The sequence below is a fragment of the Lissotriton vulgaris genome, unplaced genomic scaffold (assembly GCF_964263255.1).
Source record: "Lissotriton vulgaris unplaced genomic scaffold, aLisVul1.2 SCAFFOLD_11419, whole genome shotgun sequence".
NCBI lineage: Eukaryota > Metazoa > Chordata > Amphibia > Caudata > Salamandridae > Lissotriton > Lissotriton vulgaris.
In genome coordinates, this window is record NW_028243150.1 from 33,604 (window position 1) to 48,527 (window position 14,924).

Sequence of the window (14,924 nt, forward strand, 5' to 3'; positions counted from 1 at the left end):
TCTAAATATTCCATGTATTATTTATGTTTGCTGCTTGATGCCCTTCCTGCCCTCTTCATCCTCTAAACGTTAGTATTAAGCTTGCTGTTGTGATGTCCCACCTTGACAATCACAATAGATTGTGTATTGGTCTGCTGAAAAAATCAGTCATCAAACTCCAAATGCTCAAAACAAAGCTGTCCAAATACTGTTTGTCCTAAATTGCCGTGACCATATTAGGACCATTCTCAAAGCCCTCCACTAGCTCCCTGTAAAGGCCAGAACAAATTTAAAAGCACAATGCCTTTTCACAAAGCTATACACAGCAGGTCCTCTGACTACTTGTCCAAGCTATTCTTCTGCATAATTCGACTGCAAGTCTACAATCGACGAACCAGAAATTAGTGTTAACTTACTAATTTTGCCATCAAACATTTTGCAGATGAGCATCTCATTGGAACTCACTCCCATTATATAGAAGACTGAGCAAATGATTCTCTGAAATTCAGGGTGCTCTGAACACCACTTTTATACCTCGCTTCCACACAGATGCCTCCAGACAAACAAAGACTTGGATTTGTTATTGAGATGCCTAAAACCAGCCGCTCCATCATGCCTTGCCCCCTACAGAACCGTAAACGTAAGAAACCTTACAGCAAATGTGTGCTTAACATATTTATTTAAAACTGAATAAGATAGTCATGTACAACACAACAAACTTTGCACCACAGGAATGACCAATGTATGCACAATTGCTGTCCCTCCACTAGACTTTGATCTGTTGGCGGCAGTCAACAGCTGTTGCTTGTCCCATATCTACCAGTTTGCCAGTGTCCAAGGACCAGCACTGGAAGATAGTCTTCCTGACAGGGGCCTCTTACATTCTGCTCAAAGTATCACAAAGTACAGAATCAATTCTTGATGCAGGGCAGTGAGAGTCAAACATTAAAATATCAACAGAGAGAAAAAGACAAATCCCCCACATCTCAATGGTTTGTTCAAATCAAGTTATTTACCTGGCCTTAATGAAGAAGTCATGTTTCAATTCACTGTGATCATTTTGTTTGACTAATTTCCATTGCAAACTAAGCATGTCCATATCTAAATAATTCGGCTCATTGTAGTTTCATACTTTTCACCAACAGGTTTAAAAGTAAAATCATTGATATTTTGTTGCAGGCATATTGCAATCTAAACACACATCACATTATTATTATTATTATTATTATTATTATTAAATGGGTTTTGTTAAGCGCAGACTACCCGGAGCCATTCAAAGATCTTACTTAGGAAATGTTTGATAGCACAATAAAAGTATAGAAATTCTTTATGGAGACAGTACAGCTCTCTTACCGGATCAGCCAGAATTTTATCCTATTGAAATTTAGGAGAGAAAAGAAAATATCCATTTGTCATTAGTCAGTGTTCTGATGCGCACTCCATGTGAAACTTTGAATAAAATAGCAACAAACACTTGTCTAGAGATGGACCTAAAACGCAACTCCCTATGGTCTGACTAGCACACCATTGTTTCTTAAGATTTGAAAAAAATGATCTATGCGATGTACACAATCAAAATACATCCACCATGATGTAATATATTTATAACATCTGATGAATAGACACAGGAGCCACCAAAGGTGGCATCAGTCACTGACTCCTCTAAGATTGTTACTGGGAGTTCACTGCTGTGTGGAGGGTATAGGTGCTGCATCATGGCAGCCACTACCAATTGCAAAAAGCTCAGTAAAGGTGGCCAGGGTTAATTAAAAATGTATTCCAGCTACCCTGAATTTCTTTACTCAGTCCACCTTGACTGATGGTGGGGTTTGCATGGAGGCATACCATATGCATATCGGGCCCTGCCCACTTCCACCTTCAGATCATTTTATTAATGGTATTTTTGTGAAACTAACCTCACAGAGCACCTGCTGACTGTGGATGGTGGATGACTGCTAGAGGTATTGTTTCAGCAGAGACAAATGATATCAACATGTGAATAGGGTTAGCATGCTGAAATGATTTTTATTGACTTTGAACTGTGAACAATGTTAAGTATTTGTGTAATAATACTATTTGCTAATGCACATTACTCAAAATGTCCTGTCCCTTCCAAACCATTCTGTTTATGACTGGAGTCTCTATCAGTCATGATTTTGAAATTCCTAACACACTTGACACACAGGCAGTTCCGGGGGTGAAAAGGTTCAAACTCCAAGAGAATATGACAGGAACTACATGTACGAATAATATTTTTCTTACCAACAGCAAGTCATCTAGGATGTTCTGAGAAAAGATTCAGAAGAACAGAATAGAATGCATTAATTGGACAAAGCATTTATAAAAAAAAAACATCATCATTAACACATAAATACATTAATAACCATATTGCAAGATGTTTAAAGCTGCTACTGCCCCATAAGCAAACTGTTCACTATTCAGTGACCTGGGATCTGCTCCTAGCCATCTACATACCTTGGAATTTCATTTTCGAAAGCTTCAGCATGCAGGGACCTCTCAAAGTCAGCCAAAATGTTGTCATCATTGGCTAGTTTCTTATTTGTATGGATCAACTGAGTATTTCAATGGTTCATTCTCAGATATCCCTACACACCTTTTAACCGGAGTTGTCTGTGGTGGTAGGGAATTTCATCCTCAGCTGAGTAGGTATAACCTATGTATTGACTGTAGGTTGTTCAAGCTTGAAAGGATCTGATGCCCACTGTGTTAGCCTACTCTATAATTTCTTACAGAACATGGCACAAAACATCTTTAAAAAACTGTAGACATACTGTCACTCAGAAACTACTTCAAAATGGTCTCACACTAGATGGTGGGGACGATACCTTTGCGTTAGAGGCACACAAAGCATATAGAACTGAGGTATTTTACTCCTGAGTTAAATTCACAGCCTCAGATAATGCAAAGTGGTTATATCACAAATATGAAGTAGGTGAAACACCAGAAATTTACACTCCATATGAGGCCACAGAACTCCCTCTCACTTACCAAAAACATGCTAATTGGTTTAAAGGTGCCCTCCCCAGACTACAGAAAACTTGAGAGCAGGCCCATTCAGCAATGAGCGGGAGACATGGCCAGGCTTGGCTGGATACACACCATATTCAGGTATCAATAATTTGACCGCAGCCCAACTGCAGGGATTATACAATACTTTAGTAATAATATGCAGATGCCTTACACATTGTGTAATGAAAACATTAACAGTTACCCCTCTGCTGGCAGTTCAAGCTGCACTACCACAATTGGTTACACTAGCCATTAGCCCACAAACATTGAATGCAGGTATGGGAAAAGTTCCCACCAAGAGGAAAGAAATTCCGTTTTGTATTGCACAAAAAACAAATCAGCTTGAAGCAGTATTTCCCCTTATGGGCCTGCAGGAAAAACACAGAATACTAACCATTTGTTCGCCAATGGGGATGAATCCCCCAGTAGAAGAATGTGCTACTTGGGGTATGGTCTTTGTTGCAGTATATACCAGAATACATAGTACCCCTTCACTGGCAGTTCCACCTGACGTATTGAAACAGGTCCAGAATGAGCATGGACAGCACCTGCCCTAGACTTATGAATTAAACTCACGGGTGATTTTTCTGCAGTGTGTGCCATAATGTTGACTAACATTAAAGGGGAAGCAGCAGCATTAGCTATACACCGACCTTTAAGGGATTTTCCTCCTGCAGAGGAGAGCAGGAGCGCAAATTACCTAAAACTTTCGAAGAAACCTATGCCACGCTGGCTAGGGATAATCTGGGGACCAGAGCTGGGAAACCACGGCTGAAGAGTAATGCTGAAAAGGATAACTCTAAGCAAGCACCCGACTCTCCAACGAAGAGGAAGTGGGCCAATAAAATACAAAATAATCATATAACAATATCACAGAGTGGGTCTCCTACACAGGAATCTACAGAGAAATGTTACAACTTGCAGAACCGTGATAATGTAAACCACTTGACAGGTATCAGCATACTGATACATGTCCCTCTCGTTCCTTCCAGTATTCATCTGATAAATGTTCCAAGAGAGGAAAACGGACAGAGCACAGATCAGAAAAGCAAGTGAAACAAAAGAAGGACTTACAACGCTCCTGTGACTACATAATTAAGCAAGAAGAAAAGCCTAAAACATCTAAACCTCAAATTAAAAAGAGGAAGGTAGCCAGACTTAAGATCAGAAATGCCCTGGATTTTAAAGACTTTGCTTCTGAATGGGGAATTTCCATTGACAATGCTGTACAGCGCAGCAGAAGTCACAATAGTTCACCAGAACCTGATGGATTGTCTGGTGGAAGTAGTACTGAGTAAGTGTATCACAGTGGAAACACAAGATACTAGGTTAAGCATTCCACATTGTTAATATGAAATCCAACTACGGTTGGAGCGGGACATACCCAGGTTCAGTAATGTCCTCTTCTGGGAGGAGCTCACACAAGGATGCAATATTCTTTTGTCGAAAAAGATTGGCCAACTCATTTCGTAATCAATTGCCCAAAGGGGAAAACAGTGATTTTACTAGCCTTTTCCAACCTCGATCCAGAATCGATTTAACACTTGTATGCCAAGGAGTGGGCTTTAGTGCTAGCTTCTCCGTTATGCCCGCAACCATATGGGGTGGGATGATGGTTCACCTTATCATGACATACCATTGAGGACAACCTCATAAACCCAAAGACAATATCTAAGCTAAACAACAAGTTAGGGAATTCCTAGAACAACTAGAATACCAAGGTATAATAGAAGGGTGCACCTCTTCAATGAATAATACTGTTCCCAGAAATGAAACCAAATCAATCATATCATATGATGTTTGATTACAGACACTTAAACTCAGCTACTTGCATATTTGTAGTACAATACAAACACAGTGCAGCACTAGTGAATGACATTGTGTAGAATAAACACAAAACAAAACTAGATATCTCAAATGTTTTTTTCTGCCAAAAATATAGCACTTGGTAGCACGTATTTGACAGCCTTCATTGCATTAAGTTCTGAGAAACAAAACTAACATATAGCTCAGGAGTCTAAAAGTAGCCCTGGGCTGTTTTCAGCCAGAGTCACAGAATTACTTGAAAATGTTGATGACCAGCCATTGTGATATGTTGATGGTATATATTTAACAGACAATGACCTTATAGAACACTTGACCACAGCAAACCACAAAATCCTGGGGTTTCCTCACGTGGGCTACAGATTCAATAAAAAAAAATTGAGAATTGCCCACCTCAGGGTCCTATTTTTAGGATGCAAGTTGCCAAGTAAGGGCAAAAGCCTAGTTTGGCAGAACATACATTCCAATTTATACAGAATGAGTAAAAAAAATTGACAACTTATTATGCCCAGAATTTTCAAGCAGACATTGAACACTAGAACACATGGAAACTTTATGTTTCGTTCAAGCTGATATGATAGCTTTCAGAACACCTGCACACATGTGTAAACACAACAAATCTATTTATCCGGGTAATCACGGGTACATTAGGGTACATATATGTTGCATTCAAATAAGGTGACACAGTAATGATAGCATGTAATTCAGATTTATATACAAATGCTGAAATGTGTTTTGTATTTACTGAACAAATAATGACAACAGTACAGACTGCTGCAGTGAGAGAGTGTGCCCTATCTCAAGGGAAACAAATTAGTGTCATGAGCCCGGTACCGACCTTAGAGGTGGTTAGCAGAGCAAGCATTCCCAACTCTTATAGTGTGTGATTTGTGTTAATGTGTGCAGTCATATAATGAGTACCTTCATCATTGGAGCCAGAATGGATTCAGAGATTCAAAAGGTTGCTAAGGGAAGCACAAGGTGCTTTGGGAATAGGTGGCAAAGCTGAAAGAATGCTTGCCATGGGCTCAAGTCATTCATACATTGAGTTGTTTTACAGGATTTAAAAGACTTCCAGGATGAACAAAACAACGTCCAAGTAAAAGGCACCACCACCGGAGAGTAAAGGTAGTTCCGGCAAGATCTGGCTGGACCTCAAAAGTCAGGGATATGGTCCGAGAAAAGACTGTGAACAAGAAAAAATGTAGGCCATCTTACAAAGTGCCTGTCCTGGCTGGCCTCAATGTGATGCAACGATCTGGGACGATGTGTGGGTTCCTGCAGTGACACTGCATGCCTTGCGTCGGAATCGCTGCGGTGATCTCGGACTTTAGAGATCGGTGCACTCGATGCAGCGTGCAGCGATTTCTTGGACTACGGGCAAGCGCTGCGAATATTTCTCTGGCAATGTGCCAGAAACAGATGTGGATATGTCATGCTTCTCGAAGTTGTGTTACTTTTTCCAGCTCCCAGTGGCAAAAAGCCTCCAGAGGTCAAATACAACAGCTGGCATCTCTTAGCAGGTGAGAAATCCCAGCCAGGTAGTTCAGGGGAGCTGGTGGTGAAATGTTTGTGTCCCTGAGACTTCGTAACTGGGCCGCTACCTTGCGCAAGATTTTGATTGTGTCGCATTTTGTTTTTACTTATGTTTTAAAAACCACGTGGCTGCATTGAGATCTGTTTTAAAATTGTAATTTGAATTAGTGAAGTGAACTGTACCTCGAATCGGAGAACGGTCATGGACATAGCCGGCGCTGACTCCCTAACGAGCCACGGGGTTCCTGCCAGCCAATCACTAAGGGCGGGGCGGAGAACTAGGTGGGGAATCAGTATTTGAAGGCGTCTTAGCGCGGGAGCGGGCACTTTGGTAACTGGGCCACTACCTTGCGCAAGAATTTGCTCGTGTCACATTTTGTTTTTACTTATGTTTTAAAAACCACTATGCTGCATTGAGATCTGTTTCAAAATTGTAATTTGAATTAGTGAAGTGAACTGTACCTCCTATCGGAGAACGGTCACGGACATAGCCGGCGCTGACTCCCTAACGGGCCATGGGGTTCCTGCCAGCCAATCACTAAGGGCAGGGCGGAGAACTAGGCGGGGAATCAGTATTTGAAGGCATCTTAGCGCGGGAGCGGGCACTTTGGTAACTGGGACGCTACCTTGTGCAAGAATTTGCTCGAGTCGCATTTTGTTTTTACTTATGTTTTAAAAACCTCTATGCTGCATTGAGATCTGTTTTAAAATTGTCATTTGAATTAGTGAAGTGAACTGTACCTCGAATCGGAGAACGGTCACGGACATAGCCGGCGCTGACTCTCTAACGAGCCATGGGGTTCCTGCCAGCCAATCACTAAGGGCGGGGGCGGAGAACTAGGCGGAGAATCAGTATTTGAAGGCATCTTAGCACGGGAGCGGGCACTTTGATAACTGGGCTGCGACCTTGCGCAATAATTTGCTTGTGTCGCATTTTGTTTTTACTTATGTTTTAAAAACCACTATGCTGCATTGAGATCGGTTTTTAAATTGTAATTTGAATTAGTGAAGTGAACTGTACCTTGAATCATAGAACGGTCACGGACATAGCCGGCGCTCACTCCCTAACGAGCCACGGGGTTCCTGCCAGTCAATCACTAAGGGCGGGGGCGGAGAACTAGGCTGGGAATCAGTATTTTAATCCTTAATGGCGCGGAAGCGCGCAGCGGGAGCGCCAGAGGTGCGCCGAAGGCTCACCAAAGGCGAGCCTATCTGCGCCGGTCCGCGCTAGTACGGGGTTAGGGGCGAGTCACTCTGCCCAACGTCTCATTTACTCCTCAGAAGACCTTTGCAGTTTGCAGCGGGCGCTGTCCCCATTAGAGCCTGCCATTAAAAACTGCCTCGACAAAAATAGAATTTATCAACGACGCGTCAGCTTCCCAGAAATATCGGTCAGTCGGGAACAGAAAGGCAACTCCACCTCTTCCAGGCAGGTAGCGCTCCTGCTGTATTATTTAAATACACGCTCTTTAGTCAAACATCAGTTAGAAATATTCACATTATTGACTACTGATCAACCAGATATCCTGTTTGTCACCGAAACTTGGCTGACCCCTGACTCCACACCTGATATTCTGGTGGCACTTCCCACCGATTACTGTATTCTCCACATGGATCGTCCCCCTGGTAAATCAGGTGGGGAAGTGGCTGCAATTGTCCACTGCAACCATGACAATTTTGTCTTTTAATCTTGTGGCTGTGGACAATTTAGTCATCAAATTGGAATCTGATTCTACCTCACTGATTTGTGTTGTAATCTATAGGCCCCCTCAGCATATGCCTCTAGTTCCTCTCTTATTGAGTGAGCAAATAGCAAACATAGCAACCAACTATTCTAACATCATTATCATTGGTGATTTTAATTATTGGTTTAGTGATACACTTGGTGGTCTCCATTCACAGGAATTTACGGACTTATTAACCAACCTTAACTTAACTCAGCACCTATCGTTGCCAACACACAATAAGGGTCATATATTGGACCAAATCTGGACCACAAACCCTATCATTTCTGCTCTCCTGGTACTCCCATGTCTGTGGTCTGATCATCACCTTATAACATTCCTGATGACTCTACCTCTTAGAACTAAGTATTCTCGGGTCGAGGGGGGCCTAGCAAGATGTTGGGGTACTCTTGATAGATTGGAATTTATGAACTCCCTAGCCAGCTCAACCCCAACGGTCACTCAAGACTTAAACACTTAAGATGCGCAGATCACTTCATGGCTTCAAACTGCCAGCGACAAGTTTGTTCCACTCAAGAAAATTAGGTGTAATCGCTGGGCTGATGCTCATAAATGGTTCTCTAGTGAACTAAGGGAACAGAAATTGTCACTCCGTCAAAAGGAGAGAAAATGGAGATTAAACTACGCCCCTGAAGATAAGCTCCTCTACAAAGAGGCGCCAAAAAGCTATAATAAAGCTATTAAGGCAGCAAAGGTAGATTATTTCTCCACCAGGATCTTGAACTCCAGCAATAAATCGAGAGAGATTTTCTCGATTGTGAATGAACTATCAAACGCTGATAGAGTTTTGCTCAAGCCCGCTCCCACTCAGGAGCTCTGTGACGATCTGAATATTTTTTTCTTTGATAAAATAGCCACAATTAAAGCTAGTATTTCATGCTCTTCCTAATTTGTACCCCCATTGGACACACCTATGAACATCCCACTGCTGGAACAGTTTCCCACAATTAGTCCTCAGGCGCTCCCCCTCCTACTGTCCAAAGAAGAAAAATTGGGCTCTCCGAGGGACTGATGTCCACCTTACATTTTGAGAGAATTTTTTTCAACCTTTCCACAACCTTTCCAACCTTTCCCTGTCTCTCTTGAATGCCTCACTGTTACAGGGCTGTGTCCCTAAATCATTTAAAGATGCAGTAGTGGTTCCTTTGGTAAAAAAACCTGGAGCAGATCCATCTAACTCCTCCATTTATCGTCCACTATCTTTACTCCCCTACTTGGCCAAAATACTGCACGCACATGTGCCTAAGTGTATGTCAGACTTCATGGAACAGTCTGGATATCTGGACCCCCAACAAGCGGGTTTGCGCCCTGGCCACTCCACGGAGTCAGTCATACTGGCAGTATTGGACGATCTACACAGGAAGGCAGACTCCGGAACCCCTTAGGCCTTGGTACTCCTGGATTTGTCAGCCGCATTTGACACGGTGGACCATAAGATATTGGTGGACCGTGTCAGACGGACTGGGATCCAGGGCCATGCCTAGAGTGGATTATGTCCTTTCTGGAGGGCCGCACACAAGCAGTACGCCTGGCTAATTTCACAGCGCTTAGGCTGAACATCACTTGTAGGGTCCCTCAGGGTTCCTCCCTGTCCCCTCATCTATTCAATCTGTGCCTCCTCCCTCTGATCAAGTCCTTAAAAAATAGGAATGTGACTACATTCAACTACGCGGATGACTTACAACTCTCATTTACTATAGACAATTCTCCTAATTCTATCACCAATTTTCAGGAAACCATGTTACACATCCACTACTGGATGGACAACCATCATCTGAAGCTTAATCCTAGGAAGAATGAGGTGCTACTGATAGGGGGCAGCCATGTCTTCTGGGGCCCTCACTACTGGCAAGCAGAGCTTGGGCTTTCCCCTAAGCCATCTACCTCTGTGAAAAGTCTGGGGGTAACCATAGACAAAGATTTATCCCTGAAAACCCAAATAGGGACAGTGGTTTCAACATGTTTCTTTCAATTACGAAAGATTTATAAGATCCATCACCTGCTTACTCACGCAGTATTGATACAGGTGGTGATAGGGCTGGTATTGTCTCATTTAGACTATGCTAACTCAATTTACCTAGGGCTCCCATCCTGTCTGACTAAGCGGCTTCAGCTGGTGCAGAACCAGGCTACTAGATTGATCCATCAGCAGCCCAGGTGGCACTCTGCCAGACCTCTTATAAACAAAATTCACTGGCTACCACTGCCTCAACGATCTGCATTTAAGACAGTTTGCTTAATTTTTAAAGCCCTAAATTGTCATAGTCCCATATTTATCAATAATTTGCTAACTAGGTAAACCCCTACTCGGGATCTTTGCTCCAAACATCTACAGTTGCTAGTCACTCTGAAATTCAAGCGGAAACGACATGGTGGATGCCGGTTTGCATATCTGGCCCCACAGCTGTGGAACTCGCTTCCCTTGGAGATTCGATCCTGCACAGAACTACTGCGGTTCAGGAAACTTCTTAAAACTTGGCTATTTAAACAAGCACATGAGTAAGCCCTGCCTCAGTATGCGACCAGTCCAGAATAGCGCCATGAAACCTTGGTCTACGTGCGCTTTACAAATTTGTTATAACATAACATAACTTCAGAACAGGATTCAAGCTCAATTCAAGCCCTTGGAGATCTTCCTCAAGCAGGGACGACAGCAACCAGCAAAGTCCTTTCTCCTTTTCTTGGCAGCAAGTAGCCACTGCAGGCCAACCCCAGACAGCAAACTGTACAGGGGCAGTATTCCTCCTCAGCTTCTCCGGCTCTACTCCTTGGCATAGATCCCTCTTGATTCACAGAAGTGATCTAAAGTTCTGGGGTTTGGGCCCCAATACTTGTACAGTAAAATCCTTTGTTCGCTGGTGGCAGGGAAGCCCTGTGCCCAGTCAAAGCCAGTTCTGTCCTCTCTGGTGCAGCGTCCTTGCAGGAGGTGGAGACAGCATTGTGGAATGCAGAACAGGCACATTCAGGTGAAAGGAAATCTCCTCCTAGTACTCTAAATGCAGCCCTGGTCTATTCAGCCCAGCCCTGACTCATCCAGACTCTCTGGAGCAACTACTCCTCCTCAGCCCCTGTCATTCCAAAGCAAGACATGCAATACACAAACCTAACAGTTGCACACTGGATGGCTAAGCAAGAAAATACCTACTTTCTAAAAGTGGTATTTTCAAACACAGAATGTAAAAATCACCCTCACTAAAAGATGCATTTTAACACTCGGAGTTCAGGCATATCAACAATTATTTCCCTATCTTGTTCCGAGGGGTAGTTTAAAATTGTATAAGCAAACTCCCCATTCTATCCTATGAAACGGATAGCCTTGCAATAGTGAAAAACAAAATTGGCAGTAATTCACTATCAGGGCATGACACACATCAGGGCATGTACTACCTTTCGCATACACTGCACCCTGACCACAGGGGTACCTTGGGTCTACCGTAGGGGTGACTGTCAATTAAGAAAAAGGATGGTTAGGGCCTGGCAAGTGGATGAACTTGCCAAGTTGACATGGCAGTACTAGACTCCACACAAGCGCTGCAACAGCAAGCCTGAGTTACATTTACAGGCTGCTCATGTGGGTGGAGAGCTCCAAGCCAATTAGCACCATTTGATTTAGAGGCCCTGGGCACACACGGTGCACTGTACTAGGGACTGACTTGTAAATCAAATCAGCCAATCATGGAAACACCATCCCATAACAACGATTTACAAATGGAGCACTTACACTTTGGCACTGAACAGCAGTAGCAAAGTGCCCAAAGCATCTAGACCAGCAAAATGAAGTCCAACACACAGCAAAAACACAGGAGGCAAAGGCAAAAATACAGGGGAAACCCATGCCAATGATGCCAGGTCTACTACACAGCATATGCTCTGGAAGGGGTAACCTCCAGGTCTGTATCCTGCAATCAGAAGGACTGTCAATGATACCTAACTCTGTTCTAGAAACAAATGTTGTCCAAACTTTAACAGATAATGTGTCAATTGTCAATCTGTCAAGATATACTTTGTCCAATCAACAGAACTCTGTGTTATGGTTTAAACTTCAGTCCAACATCCATGCCAGACTTTGCACAGATACATGTTGACTTGTTTAATTTTACTACATACCTTAAATTAAAGAAGCTTTTTGATGAGCAGCCAACTTATGTCTTACTTTCAATTGCACACACACTGGAATGTCATAGGCCCATACTATTATTGCTAGATGACACAGGCCGACCACCACCCTCTATGCTTAATCTACTTACTGATTTAGACAACTCCTCCAATCTCAATCTAGACACTTAGTTAAAACCCAAGTCTACTTTTATTCCTAACATACCATCTGACATCCTAATAGACATATTTTACAAGGGAATCACCAGTGAACTATACATACTGGAGGACAAATGTCATAAGGGAAACACATATATAAAAAAACAATCTGAGTATTATCATAAAGGAAGCAGACAAAGGGGAGAACATAGTGGTTATGAAGGACAGTGAATACATGAACGAGATTGATAGACGACTATAAGATGGTTTAGCCTACATTAGATTGACTAACAATCCACTGAAAAACATACCTAAAAAGATTGAATTCAGGTTGGCCCATTGCAAGATCTTTGTCTTATCAGTGCCATAGAATTCAAATTAATGTGTAATCCATCTCCACAGACGCCATTTATTTATATACTGCCAAAGATTCATAAAGCAGGGCACCAGGCAGACCCATGTTGATTTCTGAGTATATAGATTTTCTTTCGCAGCCATAATTGTACAGTTTGCCATCCTTTATACAAGATACAAAGGACCTTCTTAGCAAACTATAGGACATAGAATGGGTGGATAAATTAAAATTTGTAATGTTGGATTTCAATTCCCCATATACGTGTATTCCCTTGGGAAAGGACATACAAGATCTTGCCTCTACTCTTTTGGTTAGAGATACCTCACTATATGAACATACTGAGATGATTCTAGATCTAACCAGACTTTTGCTTGAGAATAAAGTATTTTTTTAAAGCCGCAATTGGTTTTGACAGGCCCAAGGAGTTGCCATGGGTTCCAAAGTTGGTCCTTTATATGCCAACCTTTACATGGGCAATTTTAAAAAAGTAATTTGTGGTCACATCCCCCACCGGAGATTGTAGAACACATAGTATGTTGGAGAAGATATTAAGACAATATTTTTGTCCTCTGGACAGGCAGTTTGACTCAGCTAACTCACTTTTTCAACATCTTAACAAGACCCTTACAACCTGACCTTTACACAGGTTAATCACAGCCAAATAGAATTTCTTGATGTTACCAAAATAGCTTCTAAACCTATTAGGAAACCCACTGCGCGCATTTCTATCAGCTTGAGCACCGTTTCATCCAGAGAGGTTATTCTGACAGCACTTTAGCCAAAGCAAGAAAGAGAATTGTGAAAGCAGAATGCAATTCCCTTCTAAAATTCAAATCTAAAGTCTACAATACTGACCTGATATTGGACCTGATAACTAAATACTGTACACAAAGTCATGATGTGTAAAAAACTTCTTCACAAGAACTGGCATATATTTAAGTCGGATTCTACCCCAAGTAAATACATATCTCCCAAACCTATGGTTACAAATAAAAGGGGTACCACACTGAGAAAAATCTGGTGCCTATGTTACATCATCCCTAGCACCCACAAAGGGATTGGTTTGTAGTTCTTAGCCAAAACAAAGGGTTTCAGTAAATGTATGAGATGCAACGTCTGTCAATATGCAGCGGAAAAACAGACATGTTTTCAATATAATGCAGCAATTAAACTCCATATTCAGCAGTTGATAAACTGCTATAACAAAAATTAATATACTGTATTGTTTGTCAATGCCAAAATATATATGAGGGTAGCACTTACTGACACTTGAATGAATTGCTACAAGAGCATATAAGAAGCATAAAAAATAACAATACAAGTTACCCTTTTGCCACACAGTACAACATGACACATTCAGGATCTGAGCTGATTTGGATTAAATTTCATTGTATAGTGCATGTTGAGTGTGACCCTGGAGGTGGTGATAGGAACATGACCCTAATGAGTGCAGAAACCAAATGAATCACCAAACTTACGGCTGTTGATAGGGGCCTTAATAGCGATAGGGAACTGCATGTATTTCTCATGGATTACATTAACAATATTTCTTAGCTATCAATAGAAAATTACACAGGGTTAGAGATCCTATGAGCAGATATGTGAGGATTCTCATGTCAACAACTCAATGGTCTTATTGCCAGGTATTTATTTGATACACAATGGTAAGGCAACCCAAATTGTTATATGTTGTAATCTTGAACACCTTACTCTTCTGGATAATTTATTATGGCTAGCATTATGGCTTTGCACAGGGTATACTCTTTTTAAATAATATTGTGTGCTTTCAGAATTTAACTGTTAGGGGTACAATACATGACTAACCATGAACCACCATATTGTTAAAAGAGCTCAGTAAAAATATTGTTTTGAATATAAATATTCATTTTGGAGAATTTACTGTCTATGACCGATTTTAATATTTCATATTTATTCATATTGCTCACCCATACAATGTTATGCCCTTTCAGAATTTAACTGTTAACAGCTTAGCAAAAACACAGTGTTGAATATGAATACTAACGTTGGATAGCCTTTTCTATACTTTACTGTCTGTGGCCACAAGGAGTGGCTGGCTCTATTTTTCCACATTTACTCATATTGTCTATCTCTCACATCTGTTGTACATTATAACTAGCATGAATTGCTCACTCTGTGAACCACTCCAATATGGCTGAATCAAGGGCTTTCTGCCTATTACT

At 41.7% G+C, this 14,924-nt stretch overlaps 1 long non-coding RNA gene across 1 annotated transcript; it reads right to left on the minus strand.

Annotated features, from left to right (window-relative positions):
* Positions 1–740: 740 nt before the first annotated feature.
* LOC147668690 (uncharacterized) lies at positions 741–2,266 on the minus strand. Its single transcript, XR_015303842.1, has 3 exons — positions 2,242–2,266; positions 1,333–1,353; positions 741–863 (listed from the first exon to the last, which is right to left on the minus strand). It is a non-coding gene; the product is annotated as an uncharacterized LOC147668690 (long non-coding RNA).
* Positions 2,267–14,924: the final 12,658 nt, after the last annotated feature.